A 17,809-nucleotide genomic window follows, 5' to 3' on the forward strand; every position below is an offset into this window, starting at 1 on the left:
GTAGACGTGCATATAAAGACTACAGGTCATTTCTCCCTGTGCACAGCGTGCTAGTCGTTCTCTAGCCTTTCATCAGTGTCAGGCTGGGTATTTCTGGGCTGTTTCTCAACCACTGACACTGAGATGTTAACACATCTAGTATTTTTTTTCTTCTCGAAGTTCAACAGAGAAGTGAGTGAGTGTCAGGTGTAATGCTGAACTGAGTTGGAGTCTCACATATTAGCTTTTATATAACAAGATTAAAGTGTTGGAGGACTCAGGGTGGTAATTGCAGAGAGAAAACAGCTGATGCAATCATGTGTTGTGTACAGGGTGCTTTAACACTGCGTTTGTGGTGTGAGCATGTGTTTGTCATCTCTTTTAGCACTCATTAATCTAGTTAGTGACGTGCTACAGTCCTGACTGTGTGTGGGAGATGATGACTGGAGGAACACCTTTTTTTTTACATTACACAAATTATATGCAAAATGATCACATTTATGTAAATATCTACATGACGTTTGTGGTCATGCTTTAATAAAATAGATTTTGTATCATTAGCCTTGTCTTTTCTCTACTCCTTCAGTAGCTATCACTTTCTCTTTCTCACTTCCAACAAGATCAGAAGATCGGAAAGTCTTCAATCTGTGTGAGTGATCCGTTATACACATTCACACCACACCCAGTGTTCCCGGGATAGGCTCTGAATCCACTGCAACCCTGACCACGATAGAAGTTACTGATAATGAATGAATTAATTAATGCTGGAATCGAACCACTTTAGAAACTGAGATGGAAACTGTTTTCACTTGTGTTACCACACTTACGTTTTTGCATGATGGCTTCTAATTTCATAACTGTGATGCATAAATCAAGTGCTAATGCTTTCCTCTTTGGGCATTGTTCTAATCAAGGAGCTAAAATATTCATCTCTAATGCAAATGATGCCTTAAAAAGGTGTTGCCTCATACAATAAATGCTGTATATTTTCAGGAACGGAAATGGTTTTATTGAAGACTTTAATCGTAATAGGAGCAGCAGCTTTGAGTTTATTCTCTTGGTAGTCAAACACATCTTCATTATGATGGACCTTGAGGTGACACTCTAAGCTAGAATAATTATAAGTTGATGGAGAAATTGACACACTGTCAAGAAGCTGAAGGTTTACACTGTCTGACAGGACTGTTACACATTAAGAGCAGTGATGCTGATGACAGCATCGAGTTATTTACTCTGAGGATGATGGAGGGAGCAAACAGCAAACAGCTTTTACCTGTTTCCCCTCAACACAGTTGAAATCATGTCATAAAATGTCATTTATGGTATAGGGTAAAAGAGTTACAAGCTAAACAAAAAAAATTTAGAAAAAGTTTGGAAATCGTATACATATCCATTGGTGGCAATGCTTTCTTTTACAATACCCAATGTTCTAAATGTTACAATTACTAACAGTTACTACCAAACAAGAGCAGATAGTAACTGTAGATATTGGTAGGGCAGGATGACATTAATAATGACATAGCCCCAAACTAAATTAAGTTAAGAAGCTACCACCTAGTGAGTCTTAGAGTAACCACATAACAGGCAGTTGGGAGTTGACAAGACTTGAATGAACTTGAACAAATGAACTACAGGGAGGGGAAATAAGTATTTCGTTTTGTTCAAAATTCAGAGTTTTACTGTCATTGTGTTAGAAATAACGGAATTCTGTTGGTAGCATCCTGAGCCAATGGCAATAAACAGGTTATTTCAGGTTATAAAAATGATAAAATTACAAATAACCATAAATAGAAAATAAGTGCGGGTACTACAACATACAGTACGAAACAGCACAGTGCAAAGGCATGACAAAGGCAGGACCTACAAGACAAATACAAGACAAAACAAATAATTTATTATTATTATTATTATTATTATTATTGTTATTATTATTATTATTATTATTATTATTATTATTATTATTATTTAATATACCTTACTTCCAGAGCCTACAGTATATCCACTTCAGATTTACACACATAATATGTCTTATGCCTATATACTTATGAATATGAACAACTATGAACTATGTATTTGTAATCATAAACAAAGATTGAAACAGTATATGACCCTTAGCTTTGCTCACCCATCATGTTAAAAAAAACAAAACAAACAAACATATTTTTGACAACCTAATCGGATTCGTCTTGGTGGTTTCCATCACAAACATCACAAACCAAAATTTCCCCCTTCAAAATCTAGCAAATATATGGTTTCCAGGGGTGGAAAATACTTAACAAACTGTAATTTCTTACTACGCTATACTATACACAACACTTATTTTTTACTTAGAAAGCCATCAGACACCTTTATGGATATGATATCAGACATACTGGAAAATAGTTACTAACTATTCCAGACTGTTACAAAACCAACAGGAGCCAATGGAAATTTGTAATAGCCTTCATGCCATTAACCTGCTTTTACCTCTGTACTAAGTATCTCCCAAAAACTCTTTGTAGTATTCACCATGATCTGAACTCTGTTTTTGGGAAACTGCCCTTGGCAGCATACAGAGTTGGACTGTTATGGACATAAAGAGTCTAATTCAGCTTATAGTAGAGCAATACTTGACTTGCACACATAATCTTAATGTAAGATACAGGACGTAGACAAATAAATACAAAACATTTACATTACACAACAGTGTTTCCTACACAATAGTAATGTAAGAAGAAGAAGAAATCTCTTATTTGTTTTGGTGTTGGTTGAAGGTTGAAGAAAACACAAAGACTAGATCAGCAGTTCCCGTTGCTATTTCCAAAGACTCAGGACTAAAACTGGTAGATAATGCCCTACATCGGGCCAAAAGTTTGAGGACACCTGTCCATCACATTCATGTGCTTGTTGAACTTTCCTGTGGCAGCTGGGGCAGGTTTGACCTGCCTTCTCTCCGTCCACAGTCGACACTCGACCACGCCCCCGCTGCCGCAATCCCATTCCAGATTTAATCCCCCTTTGCTGTTATAATAACCTCCACTCTTCAGGGAAGGCTTTCCACTAGATTTTGGAGTGTGGCTGTGGGGATTTGTGTCTATTCAGCTATAAGAGCGAGTGAGGTCAGGCACTGATGCCATGTGAGGAGACCTGGAGCTCAGATGATGTTTCCAGTTTATCCCAAAGGTGTTCGGTGGGGTTGAGGACAGGGCTCTGTGCAGGACACTCAAGTTCTTCCACTCCAAACTTGGCAAACCATGTCTTCTTGGAGCTCGCTTTGTGCACTCTTAGTTCTAGTGAAGGGAAATCATAATGCTACGAGAGACATTCTATACAATTGTGCGCTTCCAACTTTGTGGCAACACTTGGGGAAGAGCCACATATGGGTGTGATGGTCAGGTGTCCACAATCTTTTGGCCGTATGGTGTATTAAGAATCTGAAGTCTACACTTCCCACTTTATACCATCTACCATTAAGGACATACACCATTGGGGAATGGGCTGTGTTAGGGAATGGGCTGTGTTAGTTCAGATCTCCACAAAGCACATGGCATTAGAAGTGTCAGCACCTGCCATGATGGAGACAGCCGCCACCTGCCAGTTGGAGATACGCAGTGAGTGGTGCCTGTGCTCCCTCTGGGTGAGTGACAGCTGTCAGCTATAGTGTGTGTATCTGCACTCCAGTGACAGTCTCAGCTCAGCACCAGGATTTACTCATGCAGCACAGGCGTTCATTATTTTGAAGAACAGAACAGAAGCAAAACAATTACAGGTTTTGAGACTTTGAGATCGTGTCGCACATAGGATTCTGAGTGTGTTTCTGAGAATCCACTGCGCTGAGGATGAGGTTTTTCTTTCTCCCTGTTCATGAGAGGCTTCATAACTACTTGATTAGTTAGAATAAACGCATAGGTGTAGTTTCCACACACAATGTTAGTTTAGAGATTGCAGGAGAAATGGCTACAGAGGGTATGTCTCAAATCTGATTGGTCAGGTGTTGATTAATTTTCTATTAAAGCAGCTCTAACAATAGTGCCAAGTGTAAAGTGGATTTTATATCAATTTTCTTGTTCTAATATGTCATCACTTCTCTGGTAGCAACTTACCCAGGACTTGGCAGATGCTCCACCTAATCTTAGCGTAGTAATAAATGGATTAAAAATGCACTGCTATTTAACAAAGAAAAACTTATATTTATACTCATTTATATAAATGATTTTTTATGTGAAGAGACATTTATTTAACACTTATGGAAGGAGTTTCCAGTGTCAGAGGGCTTTGTCTGTTGTGGTTTCTTGGTAACATTTTTGCCTTATTAACTTCAAGAATAAGAATAAAGAAAGACTGGTGAGGGAATGACTGGTTGTAGCTGTTATAATGTAAATGATAACAGTAAGTAACTTGTTTCACGGATGTTCCACTACATTAAATGTAACTATAAACTGATAAAAAGTAAGACATGGTAATTATTAGTTGACAAAATGGTAATCATATTACTGTGGTACAAGAGGAATAAAAAAACACTTCAGGACCTGCCTTTGTATGACAATAATCAACTTTGGGAAGGTAATGGTAATTCTGCTTCTTGTAGTCATTGATTATCTTCCTAATATAGCATGCCCTGCAAGCATTTTATTCCTTACGTGCTTTTTTATATAAGACAATCATTCAATGATTAACACAAGTCTTTATGTAGTGTACATCAGTTTATTGGCATAGCAGATAGCATTGATGCTTCACAGCTCCAGGGTCAGCGCTTTGATCGTGAGTTTGCTTTACAATCTGTGTGGAGTTTCACATTTTCTCTTTTGTTTTTATAATTCTTTTTATTTATTTTATATTTTTTAGTCAGTGATATTGTTTAAATTAATATAAGAGGAGATTACTGCTATATATCTCACAGAAATATGAACACTTTGCAGCTCTTTGCAGCACATGCAGTAGAGTCCTCATTTACTCCATCAGTAATCCATAGTGGTCCTTGATAGCAGCGTATGCCTCCACACTATGTAATATTCCACAGGCATCCATATCTACATTCACACACACACAGGTTCTCTGCCCTATGTTTTGCATTTCTTCTCAGTTATTTCTCAGTTTTGCACAATAAGTATGCATAAGGGAGTCTCAGTAGGAGCCACATTTTATGCATTAAATCAAAAGCACTAGAATCAATGCATTTTATCAGTAGTGTAATATATTCTTATCATCACTGTATATTGTATTAATCATAAATTATCTTTGACCATAAGATATAAACAATTCTTCCAATTCATGTCAGCATTGATCATTTTAAGATCTTTATTCTGTTTGTAATGTACAGTAGTTTTTCCAATGAATAGCGCTTCTTAGTTTTTAAATTAAAAATATATACAGTACTGAGCAAAAGTCTTGCAATGAAATGCTGTAAAGCAAAGATGCCTTCAAAAATAATGAAACGAAATGTTAAAAAAGTGCATCAGTAGTCTCAGGTACATCTTGCGCAGCTTTATAAAGAATTTGGCTGGCACATCTTTCAAAACATCTTGGAGAATCTGTCACAGTTCTTCTGGAGACTCTGGCTGTCACACTTGCTTCTGACAGCCTTGCTTATATTATTTGTCTGAAAAGTTGTCTACCTCATAATGTTGTTTTCTTTACAGACATGCAGACTTTTTTGTAACATTTAATTTTTGTTGGAAAAGTAATGTTTGGATAATAATCTGAAATGTTTTTACTGATCCAATAATTCAGAAATCATAAAATAGACATTTGTATTAAACAAATTAGGATGCCTTTTGCATAATAGTGTATATCTTTCCCTTAATTAATCCAGTTAAATAATATACTCTCAATAAGAGATGGCTCTGTGCTGTATCATAAATCACACTTTTTACCTTTCGATTTCAACTTTTTAATTGTAATTATCTAAAAAAAATAATAAAAATCTTGATCTTTTCCCAGAATGACTGGACATTATTATATGCAACAATATCTGGTAATGTAATAAGTCCATTACTTTGACATGTTCTCACCATGTCCATATGGGTTTTCTAATTTCTTATAACCTTTCAGAAACATGCCAGGGAGTGGACTGGCTATTCTATATATCCCCTACATGTGACCCATCCATGGTGTATTCTTGCTTTTAACCCAGTGTTTCTTGTAATGAAAAATGAATAAAAGAATGATATGCCATGTATTGTGTGATTTAAGTTGTGCAAAATCATTCATTCATTCATTCATTCATTCATCTTCAGTAACTGCTTTCATTTGGTCAGGGTTGCGGTGGATCTGGGCACACTTCCTGTGAGGTGGGAATACACCCTGGATGAGTAAATGTTCACACACTTATCCACACCTAAGGGCCATTTAATTTTAAATCCATCTACATGCATGTTTTTTGGTCTATATTCATACCAACATTGATTTTATGCAGTAGATGTTAGTAAATGAAGAACTGAAGATCTTTACTATTTCCTACCATCCATTTGGGAGAATGATTAAAGATAGCATTATGATTCTTTCATATGATTCATTCATATGATTCACTCAAGATAGTTTCTTTAATGCAAAATACAGATTCAGTTTTTCTTTGGGGAGATGGTGCGGGTTAGGGCAGGGCTTCAGGAAACGTATGGATTATCTCTTCATATTGGTATGGAAACATGGAAAACTATAATCTCATCTCTGCAGGTCATGGTTCCCCAGTACTGTAGCTGAGAACCCCTTTAAACAAAGCACCCAATTTAAACAATACATGATTTTTTTTCTCAACATGTTGTTGTTAAAAGTTGATCATATCCATGTGGTGGTGTTGCAGGAGAGGGTGTGCTGTGTGAGCAGCATGGGAGATCAACTCTCTGGTGAGGACTGTAACGTGTGCCTGAGGCTGAGTCACCCTGAGAACAGAAACTGGGGAATATATCCTAACAGATAGTCCTTCTGAGACCTCTCATATAAACACACACACAAATATGGTAACCAATAAAATAAGTTGATGTCTGTGTGACGTAAAATCATTTACCTCTGCTGAATATGATGTAATCATGAGGTGTCAGATGTCTCCACAATGTGTGTCCAATCACATTAGCAGTTATGATGATGTCTCCTGAGTGCTTCTCTGAGGAGTGAAGTCAAGAGAGAGAGACTCGGAAAACAAAGTGCTGTTCAAACTAAACCCACAACACTCCAATGACAGTGTGTTCGTGTGTTCTGTAAGATTTCTTAAGGTCCAGGATGTTGTGATCAGTGAAGGGGTCCACTGTAAAGACCTCACAGAGACACGTCTGCTTGTGTGCTGCAGTATGCGGTACAGACCACCAGCAGAGCGCGATGTTGTGTTTGCTGCACACCAGGAGGATCTTGTGACGCTCCATCCTTATAACATCTCTCCAAAAAAAAGCCTCCCAGGAAGCAGATCTATGCTTATGACCCCGCTCAGGGAGAGCCTGCTTTCTTTTCATTAATTTGGGTCACACTAGATTTGCTTTTAGCTCTTATAATGATGCAGATAGATAATAAGTACTGAGATACAGGGATACTTCTACTAAAATGAAATGTACAGTTTTCCCTAACCTTAAATATTGTTATATTTACACCAGAGGCATTTTGTTAACAATATGGAAGGTGTAAGACCCTTACACAAAAGTCACATGAACATCACATGTGACTACATATAAAATGTACTACATATCAAATGATCTTAGCAAGTGAAAATATATTGAATAAGGGGAAATTTATCTAATATCTCTGGTTTTGAGATTATTATCAGTCAAATCTAACCTTATTCAGCCTGTTTTTACAAATTTCAATCTTTACATTTTCTTACTCTATTGGCAGATAATTTTGCTTCTTTCTAGAAGTTAATGTTTTAAATCAGAAAAAAGGTCTGCAATTAGAACCAGATTATTTCAATAAGTTTAATAATCAAATATTTACTTTATTGTAATGTTATAATAGGACTATATTCGAGATATTTTCAATATTCAAGACTATATTCAAGATATGTTCACTTGCTAAGATGTCATTTTTTGCAGTGTGTAAAATTTACAACTCGGTGCAGTTTGAGGTGAGTGTGTGATGAAAAAAAACGACACGGGAAAAGTCAAGGACCATGCTGAGCTCACACTTCTCATGGAGTGTCTAGAATCTTTTTTTATCTTATAAACTATGCTCTTGTTATAAGTAGTTTATTTGCTCAGCGCCTAGTATTTATTTGCTTAGTACAATTATATATACAGTAATAATAATAATAATAATAATAGTAATAATAGTGCTTTATATGGTTCATAAACAAAAAAAAAAAATAACCATCTTAAAGGAAAACTCAATAAAATCCAGGACCACTGACTCCCAGACTTCATGTCAGTGGAAAACTGATGTGAGCACTCGAGGGACAGTGCAAGTGCATGAATCACAAAATCAATCAATACTTCGTTATTTTGTTCCTGCCTCAACTTAAAACAAGTGTTTTTCTCTTTTACACTCAGAGGATATTTGTGATAATGTCAAATAAATAGCTGAATTCTAAATCCTGATAGGCCAAAAGTTGTTGGTTAATTTTCTATAACAGCAGCTCTGACAATAGTTTTGGCTACAATTTAAATCTCAGGTTCTTATTAATGTACTCGTTCTGTTATGCTATTGCTTCTATAGTAACAATTTGCACAGGGACTTGTATAGCAGAACAGAGGACCTAGCCATTGGAATTTGCCTTGAGAGTCATTTCCATTTCATCTTCCTTAAACACTTTAACTTGGTCAGGGTCAGTGTGGATCCAGAACCTATCCCGGGAACACTGAGTGCAAGATGGGAGAATTCACCCCAGATGGGATGCCAGTCCATTGCATGGCACCAAGCACACACACACATTCACACACTTATTTACACCTAGGGGCAATTTCGCATAGCCGATCCACATACTGGCCTGTTTTCAGACAGTGGGAAGAAACTGGAGAACCCTGAGGAAACCCACAGTACATGGAGAGAACATGCAAAACCAATTTGGAGTCATGTTTTTACAAATTTAAAAATGTCTTATCACATTTCATATTATGTATTGCCAACCCTGTGCTCTGATCACACCTTCTTTCCAAGCTGAAATATGCAAAGAAAGCATTGTGGTGTATTAAACAGATACAGTACTGTGCAAAAGACTTAGGAACCCAGTTTTTAAGTACAAACTTTATTATAGATTTTTATTTTATGACATCTAAATTATCGAGTCACTACAAAAACATTTCAGATTTCCAAACATTAGTTTTCCAGCACAAAATTAAATGTTACAGACAGTCGAAGTCTCCAGAAGAGCTGTGGCTGGTTCTGCAAGATGCTCAGTAAAACGTACAGCTCATTTCCTTATAAAACTGCACAAATTTTACCTGAGACTACTATTTTCAGGCAATTACTATTTTCAGGCATCTTTGCTCTACAGCATTTCTTTGCATGTGCCTGCACAGTACTGTAGATACTATATTAAGATCATCTTATATCTCTTCTCTTCTTCAAAAGTAGTACAGAGACCATTTGGGAATTCTTAGTGTGAAGAATAATCAAAACATTTCGACCTTCATAGTTAGGCGGGTAACATGTCAATCAGTGTGGATGGACAGATTGTCAGACTTAAGTGGCTAAGACTGTCACCAAATTTGAAATATTTGTACACATGTGCAATCTTGAGGACAAATTTAATCCATATTTTGATCCAAAAATTTGGCATCTGTGAATGTGTGTGCTGACAGGCTTTTGTGAGCAAATCGAAACATGTAGACAGGTGTTTCATCTTGTGCAAAATATACAATATAAGCAGTGGTATAAGCTTCCTTTATCATTTTTAAAATGTTATGCTTTGCCAGTGTTGGAAATGCCTTCCCAATTCCAATCCTAGGTTGATTGGAATAATAAATATTCTGTCCCATATTACAGTCAATGGGAGTGTGTGGGAGGAATCCAAGAGTAATTTATTGTAACTCAAAGAAACAGCTCCACATGTGCTTGTGAACTTCAAACAGCTCATTAGAGTGTGACAGTCAATCGCTGAGTCCCACAGTACCCTATAAGCATGTAATGCACATCTCAGTCTTAAATACAGAAAGCAAGAGTGTCCTGGGAGAAACTAAAAAACTGCAATGCGTGATGCTATTATGGAGCTTGTGTACACTACAGTTTGCTCTGACCAGTCCTTAAAGACAAATAGTTTGTCTTATTGGAGATACTGGAGATTCTTATTCCGGATAAATTCTTTGGCAGCTTTAAAAAAGTTTCCTAACAAACCTTTTGTTAAGAGAAAGTGGATTTATGGAGAATAAAATGGAAAACCTGGAACCCATGGATTATATATTCCCTGTTTCTGCAGGGAACCATGTCTCTGTAGGTCCTGACTGATCTACAGAGTGAATGGAGTCAGAGTTTAATCTGTATTTTTGGATAAATCAGTTCTAACGGGAATTACATAGGCATGCTTACCGGATTCTGCCAAGGGCATTAGAATGCACTTTGTCTTAGTAATTTTATATCCACTTCTGCATCTGAAGTTATTAAATATTTTAAGCCACTGAGAGATAGAGGATGATATCTTTGATAGGTGTAAAAAGATGTCATCCATAAAAAGGGAATGATGACGTCTAGATTTGGAAAGAGTGATTTGAGGCAGTGAGTCAATCCTATCGCATTGCTTGAGCTAATGGCTTTAGGGAAAGAAGAAAAACTAGAGGCGACAGTGGTCATACCTGTGTTGTGCCTCTACTGAGCTCAAATGCATCAATGACAAATTCATGACAAATTCATGTCACCACAGACATTAGTATATAATACAAAGTAGTATTAGAAGCAGACATTAGTATATAATACAAACTATGAGCATATAATATTAAAAATGGCACCTAAAAGCTTTCTCTGCATATATCAAGAAACTTGCATGATTTACACAATCAGACTGCAGCCAGGCAATATGTACAATCATAATCTGGTTATTTACTGGAGCTCTACAATTTTTTATTCCTGAACTTTCCATTCACAAAACATACTAGATCCTAGCTGACATTATTTATAAGCCTACTTGTTTTTGAGTTGTTAGTAGTTCCTCCACTGGAAAAAAAAAAAATTAAAAAACAAAACATGTTGAGAATCACTGATGACATTAAGAAGGTTATCAATAATATCTGAATGAAGACAATCAGGAGAAAGCTTGCTGGTCATTTTGACAGACTATAATTCAATTCAATTCAATTTTATTTGTATAGTACTTTTTTTTATGTATTTCTGTGAAGCTGTCACAAAGCAGCTTCACAGAAATACATAAACACGGGCATACAATTTTGCATCAGTGCAGAGTAATCTGGAATCATCAGTGAGATCTGTCTATAGCTTGACTCACTAAATGCAGTATCTCCCTTTTCTTGATAAATATGAGTATACGACAAATTCATGACAAATTCAGGTCACCACAGAAGCAGACATTAGTATATAATATATATATATATATATATATATATATATATATATATATATATATATATATATAAAACTATTATTCTTAACCGGGTTGGGACACAGGGCACCATACACACACTGTCACACACTAAATCACATCAAGGGACGATTTAGCTTAGCAAATCCACCTACCGCATGGTTTTGGGAGGTGTATGGAAACCGGAGAACCTGGATCCAAACCCACATAAATGCAGAAAAGAACATGTGAAACTCCACACACCGGTACCCAGAGAAGCAATGCCGCCCTGTCCTAATAATAACAAATCATAATTATTTCAGTTCAAAGGTTAAAACCTCTTAACACCCACTGCTTCTGAATATTTGGTGGCCTTAATCGACTTGCTGTCTGGCTCCCCTGCATTCCCATCGGCCGCCCTGGTGGCTCTGAGTGACTATTTATACTGCTTATAGCTAGACATAGCCTGCTCATAACTACATAATTTCCTGTAGCTACTGAATTAGAATAATGTATTTGGAGGAATAACTGAATAATTTGTTGGCACTTAAGGGAGTTTAAATACGCTGTTCACTATTTCAGGATTGGTGTGAAGCACACCACCCGAGTACCTCATTATAATTTAATCTCAGAGCCAGAAATCTGATGGGGTACTCCTCATTAATGTGTTAATTTCATTTGGTGGGTGACAATCCACTTGATAGTCAAATTATTTTGTATGCAGATGCTAAGCTTTTTCAATACACTCTGTTTTTGGTAAGTGATAACCGCATTACATGTAGCTCTGCTATTTTAGTCGGTGCTTTGAGATTATTTGATTTTTGAAGTCTTGTTTTATGAATGTAACATAAAATCTTTGTGTTTATGACTGGGTTGGTGTGATCTCAAATGAACTTTCTTATTTCACTATTGTACTGAATGAGTAACTTGTTTATATATATTTATGGATGGAAGGAGGTTAAAATGGGCAGCATGGTGGCACAGTGTGTAGCGTTGGTGCCTCACAGCTCCACGGTTCCAAGATCCTGAGCTGGGGTTACCTTCTGCATGGAGTTTCTGTGCATGTTCTCCCCATGTCTGCGTGGGTTTCCTCCGAGTTCTCCTTTTCCATCCATCTGTACAAAAACATGCCAGTAGGTGGACTGTCTAAGATCAGTTGCTCCTAGGTGTGAATGAGTGTGTGAATGGTGCCCTGCGATGGACTGGCGTCCCTTCCAGGGTGTATTCCGGCCCTACGCTGGTGGGATAGACCCTGGATCCACCATGATCTTGACCAGGATAAAGCATTTACTGAAAGTGAGTAGTAGAGAAGGCTCAAATGTTGGAAGTGTAAATATTGTGCTAGAAATTGCTTAACGGTTTTTAAAAATTTGCCACCTATTTCTCTTTCTAACTTTCTTCCTATCCTTAATTTTTTTTCCTATCTTTAATATCTCTATTATATCTCATGGCCTGCACCATCCCCAGTCCAATTGTCCTCCTTCTTTCTTCCTACTCTTTTCTTCCTTTCTCTTTTATATCTCATTAGTACTTTTTCTTCTGTCTTTGATTCATTTCTCCATCCATCCATCCATCCATTCATCCATGCTTACCTTTCTTACCTTCATTCATTCTTTCTTCACCCCTTCTCTCTTTTATCTCTGTAGAATTCCACAGCGTCTTGCATAAGTATTCACCCCCTTTGAACTCTTCCATGTCCATGTTATCATCTGGAACTGATATGGATTTTATTAGAATTAAACGTCACACAAATTAGCCCATAATATGGGGGGGGGGGGGGGGGGGGGCTTTTTATTTAGAAATAACAATGTTGTGATTGCATGTTCACTCCTGTTGCTGTGAAACCCAGCTGTAACACTACAAAATGTGGAAAAGTTCAAGGGGGGTGAATACTTATAAGATGCTGTATTTAGGCCTAGAAGAGTTCTGATGATTTCTGCTTTGTTTGTTCGAGTAATGGAAAGTGATGAAACAGCTCCTACATTCAAGCTGGAATTGCTCAGTTGAAACCCACAGAAATCACCAGCAGCAACCGTCTGACGCTGATGCATGCAGGTTTTCTCAGTTTGTTTAACACTCGGGTTGATGCAGTTTTCCCATTTCTCCTGGGATTTTCCCCATCTGGACTGTTTCAAACAGGAAATAATAACGATCTGTCCATGACGCCTAGTGTGTGTGGTGCATTCTGTGTGTGTGTGTTTATAGAGTTAAAACCGTGATGCTTCAATCACTTGTAATTGAAACCGAGGCGCAGAACCGTTAAGGAGAAGCGCAAACTTGGCGGAGGTTGTCTTTGTGTCGGTGCTTTTGGGGCTGGAGCTGGAGCTGTTGCTTGGCAGTGCGCGCGCAGAGTCTCGAGGGAGCGCAGGAATAGAAGCGGGCATGCGCCAACGCGCGCGCTACACACTTCAGCTGTACACGAGCGCAGCGTCACGCGGACACCGAGCTCCTCGCGGACACCTAGCGTGCACCACAAGTTGCAAAGATAAAACGGGTTTCATGTTCGCGCGCGTTACACGTTTTCCTGAGCCATGCTTGAGCTCTGAGGAAGACTGAAAGGAGACTTGCTGAGTTACAGAGCAGAGGGACTTTCTGAGCACAATGAAGACAGTTAAGGTCAGTGTTGGCTTTTGCTTTATTGGATGTTAACTCAAAATATAATCAAAAACAATACAACATGCAAACTAAGAAAAAAAACTGCAGATTCTGAAAATAAATGTCACCTAAGCCTATAAACTTACAGATCTCTTGTCACATATTAAATGAGCTTGTTATTAGACTGTGTGAGTAAACCTTACACCAGCCTGTGTGTGTGTGTGAGTGTGTGTGTGTGTGTGTGTGTGTGTGAGTTAAATACTAATCACTAAAGAGTGTTTAAAGCAGTGATGGAAAGACTGACTTTTCCCTCCTGTCCCATGTTCAGATCATTCCCATCACTCATGCACTGATTCCCAGACAGGCAAAGCACATTACATAACATCGTCTCACAGTCTTAGGGAGACAGACAAAAGATTTCCTCAGCCATTCCTCCTGCTGTCAGAGATTTGCGAGATCTTCTCTCTGATAGCTTTGAATTATTTCTCACCAGACTATAAATAGTACAAGGCTGCTCGTCCTCCCACCCAGCCAATCGGAAATGGATGCAGACTGAAGAACAGGGCTTAGTGGAGCAGGGCTCTTTTCCAAAATCAAAGCAGCACTTCATTACTTCATTGATCTCATTAACACTACCTTGATCATTTGGCTTTGGCTTTGTGTGTCATTGAGGATGTCAAGGAAACTAGTGAGACTCATGGAGATTCATGCTCGTGCATTCAAAGAATTTTAAGATGTATTCTGTTTTCCAGATGTGGATGTTCAGTTTCAGATTCCAGGGTCTGCAAGCAACACTAACAGTTGTATGTAAAAATTGGCCACAGCCAGAAAGTTCCTTTTAATTGACTAGAATAAAACTGTCCTTTAACAACCGTCTGCTTCTAAATGACTAATAATTACGATCCATTAAAAAAGTTTTTGGCATGAAATGCGTGCCTGATGAAAAGTCTAATCGACGTGTTATTTGAAGTTACTGACAGCATGGCATTTAGAAAAGCCGCAGCAGCCATCAGAGACCGGTGTCTGGCCAATCAGACGATGGAAATGCTATCTGTCTGTCTCTTTTAATGGGGGAAAGGGCACCTTTTAATTATTCATCTGGGATGTCAAACTATTCCTCAAAGGCTGTTATTCAGAGTGCAGCCGGTGAATTATGAATGACAGAGAAACAGCTTCCTCCCCCCACATGGAGGTTTAGTTTCTCTGGTTGGTTAGTGCTCCGTTATCTGTTATGTAAAAGCTCTTACACTGGCTGAAAGTGATTTTGACTTCTGCTGCTGCAGCATCCATAATGGCTTCCTTTAATTCTGAGGAAACAACACTTGTGGGAGTTCTCATACTGTTTTAGCGCTATGCTAATGGCTGTTTGCTGTGTGCAGAGCTGGTGTGCTTTAAAACAACCGCTTAACGACAGGAACTGTTGGCGTAGGACACATTTGAGACATTTTTCATGTAGATGGGTACTTGCGAAAGTATTCATACCATAAGCTCAGTCAGTGGTGGAAGCTCGTCACAGGTGGCTTTGAGATTTTATGCCCCTCTCACATTGCCTTCCCAAGTAAAGTATTTGCATGTGAAAACTTCCACACCCTTAATATTTTGTAAACAGTAAGAATCCTAAACCTGTTCTGACCAGTAGTCATGTCTGTACCTGTTCAACATCCAACACTATTACACCAAAGCAGAAAACAAGCATGGCTACTGAGCCATTAACACAGACACAAATAATGGCATTTGTACCCACTGCACTGTTTTGGCTCTGAGACACTGTTAGCATTAAATCCAGCTATCATCAGATAATTTTGGCTGACACTTATCTCAATGAATATAATAATAATAATCTATCTAGCTACCTAATTTAGATAGGATATGAAAGATAGCTGCGAGTCCTGACCAACAAATGAGTGACGTTATGCTGTGTGTAGTGGCATTTACATACGCTACAACAAGATCAGTCAGTATAGCATAAATTGTAGCTGTTAGCTAACTAGTTAGTAGGAGCATTAAAAGTAACAGTTTGTTGTCGAGGAGGGAGACGAGGTACCAAAAGGACCAGATGTAAAAAATGTATCTAATCATGCGTGCTTTCCATAATCCAATTCTTTCTCTCCTCATGCTTTGCTTTTGGGTTCCAGTTTTCTTATCGTTACGGTCAAGGCATTCTGATACTTTTGCCAAATGCATTAGCTATAGCCATGAAGTAACCAGGAAGTAGGTGTATTTGGATTTCATTGTCTGCTACTAAAAGGTGGAAGGAATGAGCTAGAGTGGTTAAATGAAGTAAGTTAACTTTAGTATGTAAGTAAGTTAGTAGGTAAACTTCAGCATCATTGCTGAGTTCATGCATCGTTCACACTAGCAAGCGACAAGTCGCTCATGTCACTTGTAGTTTGTCGCTTGTGAGTGTGCACACTGTCTTGCATTTTTTACTACTGTTGAGAAGCAGTAGCAGCTATATATAGCTTCTAAAGCTAACTACGATAATGAACTAATCACTGTGACTATTGGTTGCATGTTATATGCAAGGCTTCGTACTAGCTTCTTTGGCAGATTAGCAAAGCAAGCTTACTGTATATTCACCAGAGGCAACAGTGATCTCTGCTACTTCCTTCCAAGGTTTATTTTTCTTCGTCAGGATAAGATGAAACCATGGTTATAAGTTTTTCTTCCGTATTTGCATGTCAAACAGTAAATGGGAACTAATTGCAGGTAAGAGCTAAAGTGGGGAACTGGAGAAACTTCAGACCACACACACCAGTCAGAGTAATCATTTGAGCCAATTGTTTATATTGGTATCATTTCTTTACAGTGTCATACCTAATTTGCATAAAATTGAGAAATTGTGCTGTTGCTGAAATCGCAACTCCGTGTTGTACACGTATCTGTCGCTTTATTGCTCAATATTGTGAACATAAGGCGAGAAAGAAGTCTACCAAACAAAAATATCCAGCCAACAGCAGTGAAGGGCTAAAGGACAGTTTGGACACTGTGCATGGAAACACATGACATACTAGATAAATGTAATACAATACATGTACACAGTGTTTGAAAACTCCACTGCTGTCCTGAGGATGGTCCGTCAGCTAAATAATCTGTGTTCAGCACCTCACTTGTGGTCTTACTTTGGTTCATGTTATATAGTCATTTATGATAGGACTAACAGCTTCAAAAGCAAACAGACACACACACACACACACACACAAACCGCTTTAGAATACCTGGCACACGCTCTGACAAGCCCACACAATATTTCTGACTGCGTTTGTCAGACTTCCTGTGAGCATGAATGTCAAGGACAGTGGTAGGCAGCCAGCGGATAAAGCAACAGGATGAGTTCTCACTCTGTATGATTAATAAGGCCCTACAAGAACGCAGGGTTTAACATTCAGTAAGCTGCTCAGCGCTCTGCACTGTAGGATGCCAGGCTGGAGTACAGAGCAGAGCCGCAGGGGGTGGGGGTCACGGGGACGGTTAGAGCCACTCCGATCTCTTGTTTAAAGATCATCAGGCTGAACAGCTGCTTCGGAAGGAGCCCCGGCCAGCGTTAGCGTGTGATTGATTTCCCTCAGGAGACAGCACACCTCGTGTGTAAGGGAGGTCAACATATGGCACCAAGCCCGTCTCTAATAGTGTATGTGTGAGAGAGAGACAGAGAAAGCATGAGCCTCTGTGGAGGGTGTCATGACTGAAAGAAATTCTGAATGCATGCAAACACACACCTCTCCTGAGGTGAGGGTCAGGGTGTTGTGAGTCTTCACTGTTGTGATGGATGATGTGTTTACTGTTTCAGCAGAGCATACATGCATAGACAGCAGGGTTCTCTGTCAGGCT

The 17,809-nt window shown here is 38.4% G+C and overlaps 1 protein-coding gene across 2 annotated transcripts in view; it reads left to right on the forward strand.

Moving 5' to 3' along the window:
- The window catches only part of si:ch211-269c21.2 (carbohydrate sulfotransferase 8), a 62,523-nt gene that overhangs the window by 2,928 nt on the left and 41,786 nt on the right, over positions 1-17,809 (forward strand). Inside the window, exon 1 of one of the 2 annotated variants that reach the window (XM_026917746.3) lies at positions 13,637-13,999. The exons of the other annotated variant lie outside the window; for it this stretch is intronic. The gene's annotated coding sequence lies outside the window, so the exon portion shown is untranslated. Of the gene's footprint in view, positions 1-13,636; positions 14,000-17,809 lie in introns of those variants that run through there. 2 annotated transcript variants of the gene reach the window in all.

The sequence above is a fragment of the Pangasianodon hypophthalmus genome, chromosome 7 (genome assembly GCF_027358585.1).
Source record: "Pangasianodon hypophthalmus isolate fPanHyp1 chromosome 7, fPanHyp1.pri, whole genome shotgun sequence".
Lineage (NCBI taxonomy): Eukaryota > Metazoa > Chordata > Actinopteri > Siluriformes > Pangasiidae > Pangasianodon > Pangasianodon hypophthalmus.